Source organism: Anomaloglossus baeobatrachus, chromosome 12 (genome assembly GCF_048569485.1).
Source record: "Anomaloglossus baeobatrachus isolate aAnoBae1 chromosome 12, aAnoBae1.hap1, whole genome shotgun sequence".
Taxonomy (NCBI): Eukaryota; Metazoa; Chordata; class Amphibia; order Anura; family Aromobatidae; genus Anomaloglossus; species Anomaloglossus baeobatrachus.
Window position 1 is genome coordinate 24,616,013 of NC_134364.1, and position 18,150 is coordinate 24,634,162.

An 18,150-nucleotide genomic window follows, 5' to 3' on the forward strand; every position below is an offset into this window, starting at 1 on the left:
ACATGTCTGGTCGTATCCTACAGTTTCTCATCTGGACAGTGACTCGTGATCCATCTGGTCATTTCCAATCTGAACAGAGACACGTCTGGTCGTATCCTACGGTTTCCATCTGGTCAGTGACATATCTCGTATCCTACAGTTTCCAATTTGGACAGTGACACATCTCGTCATATTCTGCGGTTTCCCTTCTGAACAGTGACACGTCTAGTTGTATCCTACGGTTTCCTATCTGGACAGTTCTTTCGCTACACAAGGCCCTCTCGATGGTCATCAGTTGATTGTCACTGCTAATTCACACATTTTTCCTGCAGTGGCCACTATTGGAGAAATATGGTATTACAAGTCTTCCTATAGGGGACACATAGTACAGGGCTTTCCTGAGTCTTCTAGAGTAGAAGTGACTCTTGACAGCCTCATTGCTGACTTATACAGAGGGATCCTGACTCATTATAACAGATACAACCCCAATATCTGCTCCAATGTTAAGCAATTACTGCAACGATGCGATTAGTAATGACCATCGCATTACAGCAGTCCCATGTAAATGACAAGAATAATTAGTTCAGTCCAAAGAAAACATTGTCGGAAAAATTAACTATTCAAGCACTCATGTTTTTTTTTAAATTATTTTCATTTTTACCATAACCTAGAAAAGCACAAAAGACCCGATAATGAATGATCAATACATTGATTGTATCCAGGACAAAGCCGCCCTGTGTAATGTGACTGCGCGAGATAAGAAATCAACAAGTGAGCCTGTATCCCAGCCATGAAGGATCCCGACACTAGATGGCCTGAGGGTGTTTTCCAGATAAAAGAAATATTAGCATTCTAGGAACGGGATCTCTGTGCACCAGCTATTAGAGTAATGACTGTGTAATTGGGAGAAAACCAAGATCAGGGGCAAGAAGCACAAAAATGGCATCAAGGGAATGATAAAACCCCAGCGGCAGGCCACACATAATACTGATAGGACATGATAATAGATCATTGGAACAATAGCCGTGATAGGACAATGCCCGGGACCAAGACAAAGCAAAATTCATTGATAAGATTTTTACAGTAAAATTCCTTTCATCTGGCATCGATCCTCCGGCAGTTACAGGCCATGATAAAGAGAGGTCATCGGAGCAGTTATAGGGGATCAGAGTTATCATTTGCACCCCTGCCCTGTCTCTCGAGCGACTAGCGAATAATACGGGGGGACCCTGCTACAGATGTTGCATTATGGCCCCTTTCAGTAGCTCTTTACCTAACTTTTATTGACTTATCATGCCTCCATGTTTATTGATTGATCAGAGAAACATGAAAAGAATCGTTCTGTTGAAATTACTCCAGTTAGGATGTGAATAATTGGCATATTAAAAGGTTCAGAGGAAGATGTGAAGAATTGTTCTGATGAAAGGATCAGAGGAGGATGAGATAAATTATTCCGATGAAGAAATTGGGAAGAATAGTTCTGATGAAAGAACTCCAGGTAGGATGTGAAAAATTGGCATATTAAAAGGTTCAAAAGGCAGATGTGAAGAATCGTTCTGATGAAAGGATCAGAGGAGGATGAGATCAATTATTCCGATGAAGAGACTGGGAAGAATCGTTCTGTTGAAATTACTCCAGGTAGGACGTGAAACATTGTCCTGATAAGAGGTTTAAAGGCAGATGCGAAGAATCGTTCTGATGAAAGGATCAGAGGAGGATGAGAGAAATGATTCTGATTTAGAGATCACCAGAGATTGGAAGAATCGTTCTGATGAAATAATCAGAGAAAGATATGAAGAAACTTTCCATGAAAGGAGAACGTGAAGAATCGTCTTGATTAAATGATCAGAGGAGGATATGAATTATTCATTCCAATGAAATGATCAGATGAGGTTGTGAAGAATTGTTCTGATGAAACAATCAGAGGAGTATGTGTCGAATAGGCTCTGGTGAAAGGAGCAGAGGGGATATGAAGAATCATTCCACTGTAAAGGATCAGAGGAGGGTGATATGAATAGCTTTGACGAAGGGATCAGAATGGGTTGTGAAGAATCGTTCTAATGAAATAATCAGAGAAAAATGTGAAAAAATGTTATGACGAGATGATCAGATGAGGATGCCAAGAATCTTTCTGGTGAAATAATCAGAGGAGGACATAAATAATCATTCTGATGAAAATATCAGATGATGTAAAGAATTGTTCTGAAGAAATGATCAGGGGATCTGATTAAACAATTAGAGGGGATGTAAAAACTCGTTCTAGGATCTGAGGATGGTCGGAAGAATCATTGTGGAATCATAGGAAGGTGTGAAGAATTATTTTGATCAAAGTATCAGAGGAGGATGTGAAGAATCGTTGTGATGAAAAGATCAGATTAGGATGTCAAAACCTGTTCCTGATGAACTGGAGGTGTATAGTGAAGAAAACTGAAGGAAGCCGTGTAGAAGAAGGCTGAGCTGTAACGGCAGAAAACCAATTCCGGTGTAAAAAAATGAGACTCTAGTGGGCAAAAGACAGAAAAAACATCACCTGGTCAGATGGATCCACCACGCGGACCAGAGGCCAGCATGAATGGATGAACGGTCCTGCCAGGAAGTGTCAGTGGAGTAATGGAAATGATCCGCTCCGCTGTGGCCTGAAGATGATTCCTGCACCAGGAGGAACATATGCCAAGATGAATGGCTGCAGCTCTGAAAACCAAGGGGGTCCAAGTATCTCATAAAGTGGGCAAATCTCCCGGCCGTGCCCCCCTAACCTTACTCACTGCAATGCCACCCAGCACCGGTGTCCAGAGGAGTAGTAAAAGGGCGCAGTGTTAAGTAAATTGCGAAAAAAGTATCCTATAAAGTTGGTGACTATGGTCTAAACATGAGAACGCTAGGTTCAAAACTGAAAAATAAAAATGTAGGAAAAGTTAAAATAAAACTTACCAAAACCGGGGTCAGTATTCTTTTTACCGTCGCTCTTCACCAGTATCTTTTACTCTCGTCTGTCAATAAAAAAGACATTGGGATGAAGAACCAGAAAACACTCTGCGGTTGTGGCAGTACATATCTCTACAGTTATGCCTGGTCTCCTCTGTAAGGAATGGAAATAAAATTTTGCGGCCACTAGAGGGAGCTGTGATTGCCAAAATCCAGATAAATAGATATATTACTTATAGGGATCACTGCATTACAAAGTTGGCTCATTGATTGCAATGGGGGATATGTAAGGTATCAGTCAATGGGAGTCAATGGGAGCTATTACAGCTGGTCACCCCCATACCTTGTCAAAAACTTTTAAAACAGAAGTGCTCCTGTAATGCTCGGAGCCGGTGTAGGGGCAGTGAGCGGGATTAGTGGACCCACTGGACGACAGAGGGGAACATGGGCTTACCCTTTAGTGGGAGGGCCTACCGCGAGGCGGACGCCAAGTACCACTCCCAGGGCAGTGATCGGGACTGTGGCAGCTGACCCCCAGGTGACGGGCAGTGTAAATGTAGCGCCCCTGAACCCATCAGGGCACTACAAAGTACTGCATCCTGCCAAAGATGCAGGGCCTACCCCCAGGGACCTGGAAGACCAGTGCTGGTAACAGCAAAACACATTATAATCCCAGTTTTCCCCCATCCACACAGACTGGTGACAGACTAGACTTGGACCCAATGGATGGCCACCCAGAGGTGAAACCGATCCAGTCCACTAGACAATGACAATGTGGGAGGGGACAAATAGACAGAGTTGGAGAGTGGAAGTGAGAGGAGACGGACATAACTGCTCTGACACGGGAGTGTGACGGTGACCTGAGGGCCCAGGCGTGTGGTTGCTGGTGGAGTATGGCGAAGTACTCCCGGGACCATAGCACCGACGGGGCACAGAGCCCTAGGTCAGGCAAACGCTCGAGGCAGACCTGATAAAATCTGCACAGTGAGGGGACCATCCAGGCCCTCACTGACCGTAAAGTCCGGGGGCATCAGCATTAACGGGAGAACCAGGGACCGGAATGGAACACCGACCCTACAGGGTTCACACTGCTCGCCGTACAGACTAAAGACTGAGAGACGCTCCAAGCCTCGGGGACCCCCAGACGCTCCAAGCCACGGGTACCCACCAACTTGAGAAAGATGCAGGGGAAAGAAGCCACTAGGTCATCAACCGGCACCCCTAAGGGAACCAGAGGTGAATACCAGCCTTCCTCCGGGTACCAGTTACCATCTACTGTGAATAAAGAGAATAGACAACCCTTGTGTGGCCTACCTCATTCACGCGCCTAACTCCATCACCTATCCCCTGGGGCCCTGGCCCTACTTGCGGAGGGCCCAACATCCAGGCTGCCATCACATCAGCCACAGTGGAAAGACTGTGCAGCGACGGTTCCATCACCATAACCACGACCTGCAAGTGGCGTCACGACATAAACTTTATTAACTATTCCCCTGCATATAACCCCTTTTCTTAAAAGCGCCTACAGGGTCACAGAATCGGGCAACGGCCACCCAGTGACACATCCCAGTAGTAAACTGCCCAGGACCGAGTACCCCATAGCTCTTGGCGGCACATAGACAGGTACAGGTGGAGTGACTGAGGCAGGCTGCTACGGACGGAAATGGTGGGTACGACAGGGACAGAAAGATATGGGAAGGCAGACTCAGGTACAGGTGACGAACACAGGGATTACGAGACCTGACAACTAGCTAAACAGACGGAACACTGACTAACAGGGAATGTTGCGCAGGCACCTCCCCTAATGGGAGGGTGCCTTAAATGCACGGTGGAAATGGCGCTCCGGGTTCTTTAAGAGGCTCGGTTTGTACGTGCATCTTAGATGCACTTCTGGGAACCCTGTGCGGCATGTACAGGGCCCGGGAGGGAAAGGAGGCAGCAGAGCATGTGGAAGACCACACGGCAGCAGGGGAGAACAGGACCCGACCGGGGCGGTGAGTAAGTTGGTGTCCCTCGCCGATGCTACAGCACTTTTTCTGCTGCAAATCTGAAATCTTGTGGCTCTCCAGCAACTGAGAAACTACATTTCCCAACATGACAACTGCAAGGTCATGATGGGTGCTGGTTGGAGACCCCAATCCCCCACCCCATTACACTAGACCGTCAATACTTTTATGGGCATAAAATTGCAAAACTACTCGCTGTGCACACAAATTAAGAAAAAACCCAAAGACCCGGGTTTGTGCTTACGTTCAATTTACTCCTAATTGCACTCCAGATAGAGGTTGTTTGCGAGCGCCCAAGAGAGCGTATCCTGAAGATAAATACATTACGGAGCGGGGAGCTGCGGAATAACACCTGCCGGCGGTGTATTTCTCCATGTTAATGTGGGTATTATAGATCCCAAACACTTCAATGGACATTGACCTATGCAAACGAGCGCAGACCGAACACCATTGCTTGGTTACAGATGTCACATCAGGAGCGGAGCGCACGCCTCCTACTCCAATTAAAATGATAGTCATACAGTTTCCCGAAGCTTCTGTATTAGCTGGCTAACGTAAGACACTTATACATGAAATGTGCTCAATACATGGCGGGAAAACAGTGACCTTATACAGACAGACAGAAATATATATACGGCATAGTTATAGGACCAAGACGCTACCCCTGAGCTGCTCCTCTCTACATCTTCTACCTCTACATTCTGCTAATGATCACAGATTAATTTCTTCCATCATCTGAATCATCCATTCCCATCTCTAAAACTTTTCTCGTGCTGCACCAGCTCTCTGGATTGCGCTACACAAAGCTAATTATTATTGCTCCATTCATTCCATGGCGTTTTACATGTGAAAGAGGGGCATATGTAGAGAGGTACAATTACCGCAAACAATTCAAGGCACAGACTGGTACAGGAGGAGAGAGGACTCTGCCCATGAGGGCTCACAGTCTATAGAGGATGGGTGAGGATCCCGTAGGGGAGGGTGGAGACGGTCGTGCGGCGCTATAGTGGACTGAGGGTTACTCCGGTTGTAGGTGCGCTGTCAGGTTCCTTTTGAAGGTTTCCACAATAAGTGAGAGTCTGATAAGTTGGGGTAGTGTATGGGGGAGGGACGGGAGAAATCTTGCTTGAGATTGTGGGAGGAGGAGGTGAGAGGGGAGTAGAGAAGGAGATCTTTTGAGGATCGGCGGTTGCGTCCACTTAAGTACCGGGAGACTAGGTCACAGATGTATGGAGGAGACAGGTTGTGGATGGCTTTGTAGGTCATGGTTAGTGTTTTCAAATAGTCTTTGGGCAATGGGAAGCCAGTGAAGGGATTGGCAGAGAGGAGAGGACAGTGAATAGTGGGGGGACAGGTGGATTAGCCGGGCAGCATAGTTTAGGATAGATTGTAGGGCTGCGAGAGAGAGGAGGCCACAGAGGTTGCAGTAGTCCAGGTGGGAGATGATGAGGGCATGCTCTGGTGTTTTGCAGATACTTAGTCAAGGAATATTCAGATCTGCGAAATATTTTCGAGTTGGAGTCGGCAGGAGGTGGAAAGGCCTTGGATGCGTGGCTTGAAGGAGAGAACAGAGTCAATGGTTACCCCGAGGCAGTGACTTGTGGAACTGGGGGGAGAGAGCAGCCATTGACTCTGATGGATAGGTCAGGTGGGGTGGTTCAGTGAGATGGGGGAAAGATGAAGAATTCTGTTTTGTCCATGTTCAGTTTTAGAAATCGAGCAGAACATAGTTCAGAGTGCGAACCGAAAACACATCTTTTAGGCAGATCTATCACACTTTATAAATCGTCTGCAAACGTATCTCTCAATACTCCATGCACTTCTCCTCTGCGCGTGCACGCACACACACACACACACACACACACACACACTTTTATGTACACACACATGATGGCTGACTATTATATAAATCGAGTGGTTCTTACCTCTCGTGTCCCTTCCTACTTGCAAGCATGTGTAGGGTCCTCTCGTCTTGTGTTTGGATTGTTTGCGGGGTATCACGGTTATAAATCATCTCCGAACCAATGGATATGTGAGGACTGCTGGATCAATGGAGATCAGAGAAGCCCATCTTTCTACAGCGCAAGGGTCCTGTGTTCCCACTTGGGTGGCGTTGCAGGGCACATGCATGATTACCGCTCCTTCTAAATGGTAGACATGGGACCTCATTGTGGTGATCATACGATCAGGTCCCCATCGATCCATCAGTTATAACCCATCACCAATGGATGGATGATACTTATATAATTTGTTAGCCATCAGTGTCAATTTTTTTAATAAATTTATAGCCTCAGAATTGTAAATTGCTCCAGAAAATGTTGGTGCCACATGAGTAAAGATGATTATTATTGGTCCCTGTGGGGCTGATAATCTAATTTCCTGACCTCAAGCTTGCACATCAGGGACAAGCCAATTAACCTAAGCATGTTGTTGTCTGAGCGGAGGCTGGAGCCTCTGGAGGCAGCCTCTGCACAGACATTACCCTGCCGAAATGTGACCACAACATGGCATCATTGCTACAAGCCAACAAAAGCTGATCAATGTTATCCCGAAAATAATAGATGAAAGTTGGAAGTGGATTCTGTTTAGTCCACAAAAGATTTTCCAGATGGGATACAATTGTAGCAAACCCTCTGCTGTGAGTATTAGGTATGTACTGGTTCTTTAATCTCTGGTTGATAACAGAACTGTTTCTTTCACTGATGGCAAAAGGAAGAGCTTGAAAGCTTAAACATAACCACAAAAGTATATAAGAAAGTTGCAGAACTTTCAGTTTTGTACTTTCACTAGCTTAAAGGGAGCCTGTCAGGACCATTGTAATACGGAAACAAGTAATCTAGCTGTAAAGAACCTCGAACAACAATGAAAATGACACCTGTTTTGTAGTAATGCGATGTGCCAGAGCTGAGAAATCAAGCTTTGAAGCTCCATGCAAATTAGCCTGGAAGTGCATTAGGGGGGCGTGTCTATTTACTTCGAGTGACACGCCCATAAATGCACTGCCATACTAATTGGCATGTGACTTTAAAGCTTAAATTCTCAGCACTGGCATATCGGATTTGTACAAGAGAGGTGTCATTTTTATAGTTTTTCCCAGGACCTATACAGCCGTATCACTAGTTTCAGTAGTAAAATAACCCTAATTGTATCCCTTTAAGTATTCTGAGGAACCACAGTTCAAACTACAAATAATAGAATATTGTCAGGGTCACCCCGACCTCTGAAAGAACAGCAGTGGAGAATCACAGTGCAAATACCCGCGTTACTACATCATGCATGAGAGAAACAAAGCGGCCAACGCTGAAAAACGCAAAAGGTTGTGAGTACAATAGTCCTCAGCTTTATGCTATAGTATAAACAAATTGGAATTATGACCAGGATCACCCCAAGCCTCATATATAAAGAACAGCTGCATAAAAGAGGGATATTGTATATGGCACAAGAGAGAAATAAAAAAAAAAAGCTTTGGACTTCACAACCCAACATATTGCCAGAGATACACTGCCCCTATAGGCAAAGTGTAGTATTACATGACCATACAATAAATGGTCATCTACCTAATCCAAGAATGGGCTGGGTCCTCCAGTAGTGATCCATTTATACTTACTGGCTCTTTCCTCCTGGTAGAAAAGGAGGGGTCCGAGCAGAGCATACCTCTCTATAATGCCAATTATGCCCTATAGAAAAGGGGCATATCTGAAATAACCCTAAGGACTGATGAGTGAGATGTCACATTGCTCCTGGGTATCAAAGTATGTGAATTGAGAGTTGCTGATTCAACCTCTTCTAGATTTCTTTTCCCGAAAGAGCTGACTCCCCCGTTTTGCAGCCGGTTTGTTTATATCTATATCGGTCTCTATATACTGTATATATATCTGTAAACCCGCCTTGTATTTATTATGCCAGAATCAGGACCGTCACACACCTGGACGCCTGTTATCTTAATAACCCCTGATTTATGGGGCACAGATAATTCGAGTCCATATCCCCAGGATACGCTCTAATTACCGATGGTCCTGTTATGGCAGATGGGCCCTTTTCTCGGATACTGACTCATTATCCAATTAAATGTATCTAAGCATTTCCCTCGGGAGCGTTCATGCCCCACTGATTCCTTAAGATTTCTATCAAACGCTACAGGACCCTCTCCTGGGAATTTATCTATTTTATTTCTTATAAGGTGGGGAATTTTGACTACTTTGTTCCTTAGGTGATCTTGCCTTTTGGTTTAATCTCTAAATAAACGCTTTTATATTCATCCTTCATAGATCTAAGCTTATACTTATGGTAGGGGGACTAATGATTGATCACTGGAAGCCCTGCTGATGGGACACTCGCCGATTCCAAGAGCCCTGTGTGAAGATTCGGTGCTGAACATGTGCGACCACCTCTCCTAAAGAGCCCTGTGTGAAGGAGTAGTACTGAGCATGTGCGACCACCTCTCCTAAACAACCCTATGTGAAGGAGTAGTACTGAGCATGTGCGACCACCACTCCTAAACAACCCTGTGTGAAGATGCGGTACTGAGCATGTGCGATCACCACTCCTAAAGAGCCCTGTGTGAAGATGCGGTACTGAGCATGTGTGACCAGCACTCCAAAAGAGCCATGTTTGAAGGAGTGGTACTGAGCATGTACGACCACCTCTCCTAAACAACCCTGTGTGAAAGAGCAGTACTGAGCATGTGTGACCACCACTCCAAAAGAGCCATGTGTGAAGGAGTGATACTGAGCATCTGCAACCACTACTCCTAAATGAGCCATGTGTGAAGGAGAGCTACTGAGCATGTGCAACCACCACTCCTAAAGAGCCCTGTATGAAGGAGCAGTACTGAGCAGGTGCGACCACCACTCCTAAACAACCCTATGTAAAGGAGTAGTACTGAGCATGTGCGACCACCTCTCCTAAACCCTGTGTGAAGGAGCAGTACTGAGCATGTGCAACCACCACTCCTAAACAACCCTGTGTGAAGGAGCAGTACTGAGCATGTGTGACCACCACTCCTAAACAACCCTGTGTGAAGGAGCAGTACTGAGCATTTGCGACCAGCACTCCAAAAGAGCAATGTTTGAAGGAGTGGTACTGAGCATGTACGACCACCACTCCTAAACAACCCTGTGTGAAAGATCAGTACTGAGCATGTGTGACCACCACTCCTAAACAACCCTGTGTGAAGGAGCAGTACTGAGCATGTGCGACCAGCACTCCAAAAGAGCCATGTGTGAAGGAGTGGTACTGAGCATCTGCAACCACCACTCCTAAAGAGCCCTGTATGAAGGAGCAGTACTGAGCAGGTGTGACCACCACTCCTAAAGAGCCCTGTGTGAAGGAGCAGTACTGAGCATGTGCGACCATCACCCCTAAATGAGCCCTGTATGAAGGATTAGTACTGAGCATGTGCGACCACCACTCGTATAGATAGTGATCATAACAGTGGTCGCACATGCTCAGCAACGCTCAATTCACAAAGGGGACACTCTCCGAATTGGTGGAGGTCTCGGTAGATAGAGGCCAAATGTTCACTCACTGATTATCTATACTGTGGATAAGTGATAAATGTTGTTTATGGGACACCCCCTATAGTCTCTAGCAGTATATGGCGGAATCTCCAAAATAAGGATCCTATTCAAAATATCTTCATTTGAATCCAGTTTTGAGTATTTCATGACCTCAGTTTTATAGTAATATGACCTGTCAATCAAGCTTTAAAGCCATAAGCAAATTGTCCTGGACTCAGATGCATTGCCACGCCCCCATGCACTTCCAGGCTAATTTGCATGTCACTTCAAAACTTGATTTCTCAGTGCTGGTAGATCGGATTACTACAAAGCAGATGTCATTTTTATTATTTTTCTAGGACCTATACAGCCGTACCAATAGTTTTAATAGTAAAATAACTCTGGTAGTATCCCTTTAAGTATTCTGAGTAACCAAATTTTTTTTTGTTGTGCAGTTATAATAACACTAGTCTTACTTAAAGTAGTACTTGTGGAAATATAAATATGCAATATGTAGAAGGGGAGGGGGGAGATGCAGCTGCAGCTTCAGTGTGTAAGAGTAAAGGGAGGAGTCATCTGAATGGTTTACACCCCACATCATGGCTCTGACCTCCCCCTAGGAATCATAGGAATCACTAAAATAGTCCCAAACACATAGAAATCCCCAAAATATGCAAATTACTTCTCACTGCACTAGATATGACACATGTACAGCTGGCCTCCATTGCTTTGTGGTTGATAGATGTGTGTGAACCACATACACTACTACTGACCACGGGCGCAAGGTCAAGTCTAAGGTGCCCAAATGGGATAGCCGTCAGCAATATAAGAGGATGCCACTGTGCATGTTCATCGAGAAGAAGTGACCTCTGCATCCGGCGCTCGCCTTACCCTTCTACGATGGGGAGGAGGTGAAAACAATTTGCATTTCATTGCTCGGCAGAAGCGTGAAAGGAGAAGTGAGTAAGGAGATGTAACTGCAAAAAATGGAGGCATCATCACTGTCCCCATTGGGGCTTATAATGTAAATTCACTATCAGTATGTCTTTGTAGTGTGGGAGGAAACCCCCGCAAATATAGGGAGAATATACAAACTGTGCTGCCCAATAGAGGGGTCTGCCCTGGTAAGCGAAGCCCCTCTCTTGTTCCTGATGACCCAGTGCCACCATTGAAATAAACTGACTGGGGTGAGATTTAGTGCTCAGTTTTTCTCTGTAAAAAGCTCATTTGGGGGTGGGGATCCCCCGCCGTTAACCAATTTGGTGACCCACAGAAAGTTGTGTAATCCAGACTTTCCGTTGCTTCTCAATCAGGGGGTTTCATCGAGCCCCTTCCTCACACTACATTTCCTTGAATACACATAGTGAATATAGCAATAAGAGGCTAAAATTTAACTTTTAATTCTAACGTATTAAAAGCCCAATACCTTTGAAGCCATTAAAGACCTGAATCTATTCCTGCGGAAGGTCAGGTGGAGGAAACACTTTTTGCGTCAAGATACCAGATTGTGTCAGGATCTTGACATTCCACCTGACCTTTTACCGGACATACGCTTACTGGAAAAGCATCGGTACCATGGATCCCAGTTTTCAGGGTAGGGGACCATTCACCGATCTAAAAAATAAGAGCACGAAATTTCCTCCCTCCTCAGGTGATCAATCGGCAATTGATGTTTTTGAGGAACTTGTTACCCGTGAAATTAGATCTATCTCTCAGTCCTCCCTATATACACCATATAATCTAACAAAGGAAGAGATGGGGACATTGAGGGAACTGGAACATGACAGCCACATTGTCATCAAACCCTCAGACAAGGGGGGCAATGTGGTTGTCATGGACATTGACCAGTATGCGGAGATTTGTATCAATATCCTGAGTGACAGGACTGGATATGAAAGACTCCTGGCAAATCCAACGAAACAGTATTTGGGGGAACTTAAAGATATCCTGGATGAGGGCCTTTTGTCCGAGGTGATTAGTAAAACGGAGTATGAGTTTCTTCTCCCGAAAGAACCAACAATGGCGACCTTTTATTGCTTACCAAAGGTCCATAAGGGCCTCTGCCCTTTGAAGGGGAGGCCAATAGTTTCTGGGATCGATAATCTGACCCAGAACTGTGGAATATACTTGGATAGAGTTCTTAAGCCATTTGTTGCAGCCCTACCCTCATTTGTGAAAGATACACCTGACCTATTGAGGAAACTAGACGGGATATCAGTGAGTGAGGGCACACTTCTTGGAAGTGTAGATGTCGAGGCTCTCTACTCTTCTATTCCCCATACGAAGGGTCTTGAAGCGGTGGATTATTTCTTGAACACGCGGGGCTGTCAGTATAAGGAACATAATAGATTTGTTCTCAAACTTTTGGAGTTTTGTTTGAAGGGAAACATCTTTACCTTCGATGGGCGGATCTACCACCAACTCAGGGGCACGGCTATGGGGAGCCCTTGTGCTCCCTCTTACGCCAATTTGTTCCTGGGTTGGTGGGAGGAGACGCGGATTTTTGTGGAGGAAATGGAGGAGTCTACATCGAAATTTGAGGTGTGGGCCCGCTACATAGATGACATACTGATTGTATGGACAGGGTCGAGGATGGAACTGTCTAACTATGTAGCGGGCCTTAATCAAAATGACATCGGCCTCACCTTCGCACATGTCATTGGGGAAGATCATCTCCCGTTCCTGGATATCCTCATCCAGAAAAATGGAAATGGTGAAATTTCCACCTCAACCTACCGTAAACCCACAGCCACCAATTCTCTCCTCAGATGGGAGAGTTGTCATCCCTTCCACATGAGGAAGGGGATTCCTAAAGGACAGTTCCTCCGTTTACGGAGGAACTGTTCGGATAAAAGGGTCTTTGAAAGCCAATCAAGAGAGCTCCGTGATCGTTTTAAGGAGAGGGGTTACCCTGGGGAGATTCTTAAGAAAGCCTACAACGAAGCAAAGAATACCCCTAGAACGGAGTTGTTGATGGACCGGGAGAGTCCATTGGAGGAGAGTGGTTTCTCTCGCTTCATCACAACTTTCAATAATGGAGCTACTGAAATCCGTAAAATCCTAGAGAGCCATTGGCCTATACTTTTAATGGATAGGGACGTGGGCCCCTCTTTGCCCGAACGACCAATGATTACCTACAAAAAAGGGAGATCTCTTGGTGACAGGCTCGTGCATAGCCATTTTGAACGACACCAGGAGACTAATTGGTTATCTAGGGAAGTGAAAGGCTGCTATAGATGCTCTAAGTGTATAGCATGCCCCTACCTAGAAGTCGGAAAAACTTTCAGGAGTATGGTGCTGGACAGGAATTTTGAAATACGTCATTTCATAAATTGTCGCACTCAAGGAGTGATCTACAAAGCCACCTGCAACTGCGGTTTAGAATATGTGGGGAAAACGATCCGCGAATTTAGGCGAAGAATTGGAGATCACCTTGGCGACATCGAGCACAAGAGGGACAAACCACTAGCCAGACACATTTGGGCAAAACATGGTGGTAATCCCACAGCGATCTGTTTTATGGGGATTGATGTCGTCCCTAGACCAAAGAGAGGCGGCAACTGGGACAGGCGGGTACTCCAACAGGAAACGAAATGGATATTCAGATTGGGTACCTCGTCCCCGGGGGGCCTAAATGAACAGCTTCAATTTGCCAGTTTTATTTAGACAGTAGGAAAATTACCAGCCAATGATAACCTTGACCACATGTTTGAAGTAAATGTAACCTATATAGTCTTAGAGGGACAGGGAATACATGAATTAATCCCTCTATATATGTGGAAACCTGGGATATGTATACTTCTGCAGTATCTTGGTAACATGACTATATATTCATTATGTGTAATGAAATCTGAATACACTGAATAGGATCATTAAGATGGCTCCTAGTAAGATTTGTGGTGATTTACAAACAGGTGCATCCAGTAATATGATCCTGCCTCATGATCTCTTTCCCCTCCGTGTGCTAATGGGGTGCCCCTCATTTGGTGGGTTTTGTCTTTGGGACGGGTGCATTGTTGCTCGCATAGTGCCCCCCTCTTGATGGTGTTATTTGTGCCTCTCATCGTCTGATGTGCGGGACTGGGGCTTGATCCGGTGAATGGGGTATGTAGTCGGCGGGGGTCCGTTTCCCTATGTGCATGTTAGGCACTGGGAATGTGAGGCGTGTTACTATTAGCCGTGACCTCACTGACTGGGCGGTGGGTGGATTGTTGTATGCGTGATGCACCTGCCACTCCCACCGCCGCGTCATTCCCTCACCTCACTTCCGCTACACGAATTGAACGCTGCTTTGCGCTCCAGGAATGGAGCCTGCGCATTAGCATGTAATGAGCGTCCCGCCCTCGATGTGACGAACTTCCGGGTTACCGCTACGTGAGACCCGGATGTGCTCTATGGGATCTCATTGTGGAAGTAACGCTGTTTGCGTTCCACGCGAATATGAGATCGGTGCATGAAGGGGCGTTATAATGGGGTGTTACCTTGCAATATACTGGATATGGATTCACCTGTGCAACTGAATCACCACTGGTGAGTCTCTTAATTGGCCTCCAAATTTTATTGGTCTGATACCATTTATATACCCTCTATCACTGTGGCTCTGGTTCCCCTGTGTTATTCTGGGAGCGAGGGCTTAGGACCTCTGGCCTCTATCCAAACACCGGAGTCCCCTGATGAGTCTTGTATGACGAAACGCGTCGGGACGTGGCTAGGATCGGTGTAGGGGTATATAGAGAGGGCCAGCTGTGGTCTGTCCTTGTCAGGACAGAAGTATGGGCAACAGGTTAAGTTAACCTCCTAGGCTTGTGTAGGGTCAGTGACAACCTGATGACATAAGGAGGACCTACACGGAGGAGATCCTGAGTTGCCCCAGACCACTGAATATGGGTGAGACTGTTCCCATTTATTTGCATACTGAGCAATAGGATTTTGTGTTGGTCTTTCCACTGAGGACCAACATTCAGCTCTTGATTTATGTATATTGAGTTAGTTTGATTGTTTTTTCTTCCCTATTAGGTGGACCACTGTCCCTTGGGTGGACACAATCTACTCAATTTATTATTTATGTTTATTGTGTTTTTCTGTTATGTTTGTTATACATCACTGACTCCCTGTGCTACGATAGGTACTATCTGAGATATCAGATCACTGGGGAGTTTTATGGTTACATGTACCCTTCTTGGGCTTTTAATACGTTAGAATTAAAAGTTAAATTTTAGCCTCTTATTGCTATATTCACTACTTATTTGATAAGTGGCCTCCTCCATTTGAGGTTTGCTGACATTACTTGAATACACATAGCAGAGCCTCGGTGCCTTATACCCCCCGGGGCAGACCCTGAAAATTACATCATTCACACATCTTTTTAAGTAAAAATTCTTCTTTTTCTGTTTAAGAAAAACAACTGCAGACATAATCCAGATACAAGGAGATAATCTACTTCAAGGAACTGCGGCCAGAAATGAAGAACAGAACTCCATGTAAACTTCCACAGACATGTACGATTAACCTCCTATACACAAGAGCGTGACGAGGCAGGAACACAGGACCCTATATAACTAGTGCACACGACGCCCACAACAGCACACACAACTAGTCTTCATAAAAAGGCCGGCCACTATACAATTACATTACTGATCCAGAGTTACACTCCAGAGCTGCACTCACTATTCTGCTGGTGCAGTCACTGTGTACATACATTACTGACCCTGTACTGATCCGGAGTTACCTCCTGTATTATGCTCCAGAGCTGCACTCACTATTCTGCTGGTGCAATCACTGTGCACATTCATTACATTACTGATCCTGAGTTACATCCTGTATTATTCTCCAGAGCTGCACTCACTATTCTGCTGGTGCAGTCACTGTGTACATACATTACATTACTGATCCTGAGTTACCTCCTGTATTATCCTCCAGAGCTGCACTCACTATTCTGCTGGTGCAATCACTGTGTACATACATTACATTACTGATCCTGAGTTACCTCCTGTATTATGCTCTAGAGCTGCACTCTCTATTCTGCTGGTGCAGTCACTGTGTACATTCATTACATTACTGATCCGGAGTTACATCCTGTATTATCCTCCAGAGCTGCACTCACTATTCTGCTGGTGCAGTCACTATGTACATACATTACATTACTGATCCTGAGTTACCTCCTGTATTATACTCCAGAGCTGCACTCACTATTCTGCTGGTGCAGTCACTATGTACATACATTACATTACTGATCCTGAGTTATATCCTGAATGATATGTGACGCCCTGGCAAAACCAGGTAGTCACACACAGGCCCCCGCATAACACCTTCCCTCACCTAGGTAACACACAGCCGACCTGAAACCCTAGTCACCCCCCTCAGGGCAAGACAGGCACACCAGTGGGCGGGACCAGGCAGTTAGGAAACGCCCACCTAGGGGGTCTAGACAGCCGGGGCGGGAAAACAAGCAGTTCAAGGCTGTAGTTCAAGTTGAGAGGAGTGAGGCTGGAGATAGGTGTAGCTCCAGTGGAGCAGAAGTTCAAGTTGAACGGTGCCAGGGTCGGAGCCCTGGTGCCTTGGCTAGGTGGCAGACGGTGGTCTCCGTCAGCAGGGGATGGGAAGACGGCAGCCGGAGATCCGAGATGGACCGGGACAGGGTTGGAGCCCGCCGGTACCAACACCAGAGACCCGACCCGGAAACCGTGCACAGAGGGGGTACTCGGACTCTGAAGCCAGGACCGGAACCAACGGCCTAGCTAATCAACCGATTGAGGGCAGGATTATAGGTCCTGTCCCACCCAAAGTCCCAAAAGCAGACAACCACCCACAGAGAGGGATAGGGCCACCGCCAGGGCCTGTAGATCCCACGGGTCAGCGTCAGCGGGCACGGCTCCTCAGGTACACAAAAAGCCGTGAGCGGACTCCCCTGTTCCATACCGGGAAATCCAAACACACAACCAAAACTAGTGCAGAGGAAAGGACGGCGACCACAAGCCCGGGTGGGGGACCACAGTACAACCAGCCACGGCGGCCGGCCACCAGCACCTTGGTTTACCAAAAGACTCGTGTGATTCATTTAATTGTGAGTAACCAAACATCCCCTGGTACGTCCGGGCGGGCAGGCCCCTGCCATCACCATACCCTGCACGGGGACACTGTGCCCCGGGGCAACCATCCCTACCCACGGAGGGGTTAACATCCAGCTGCCACTACATCTACCCCGGGTATCCCACAACAGCAGCGGTGGTGTCCCACTTCACCACACACCGTGGGTGGCGTCACAAACTGAATACGGCCAAGCCCATACAACTACGTCCCCCTTTTCATTTGGCGTGTCCGCGTAACCCCCGGGTCCGGAGGATCCCTCGAGCCACACAGCGGGTCCGGATCCAAGCAGCCCGGCTGCTGCAGGCGTGGGGGCGGCACAGATACTCCAGAGCTGCCCTCACTATTCTGCTGGTGCACTCACTGTGTACATGTACCGCCCCCGTGGAAGCAGCCAAGCTGCTTGGATCCGAGTTCGCTGTGACTCGAGGGTCTCCGGACCCGGGGGCCGTGCGGCCACTTGAATGAAAAGGGGGGTATTTACAGGGGAGTTATAGTTCGTGACGTCACCTGTGGTTTGTGGTAATTGGGAGTACCACCGCTGCTGTTTGGAGTACCCGGGGATGACGGAGTGGGTGCAGCAAGGTGTTATAACGCTCCACGGGTAGGGGGGATGCCCCGGGACTCGGTGAGGGGTGCCGTGGGGTGCAGGGATC

General features: G+C 46.6%; 1 protein-coding gene across 6 annotated transcripts in view; it reads right to left on the reverse strand.

Moving 5' to 3' along the window:
• The window catches only part of GNG2 (G protein subunit gamma 2), an 86,795-nt gene that overhangs the window by 16,614 nt on the left and 52,031 nt on the right, over window positions 1-18,150 (reverse strand). For 4 of the 6 annotated variants that reach the window (XM_075329636.1, XM_075329635.1, XM_075329634.1 and 1 more), the window contains exon 2: window positions 2,911-2,969. The exons of 1 other annotated variant lie outside the window; for it this stretch is intronic. The gene's annotated coding sequence lies outside the window, so the exon portion shown is untranslated. Of the gene's footprint in view, window positions 1-2,910; window positions 2,970-5,154; window positions 5,179-18,150 lie in introns of those variants that run through there. One more of the 6 variants, XM_075329639.1, reaches the window with a different exon arrangement.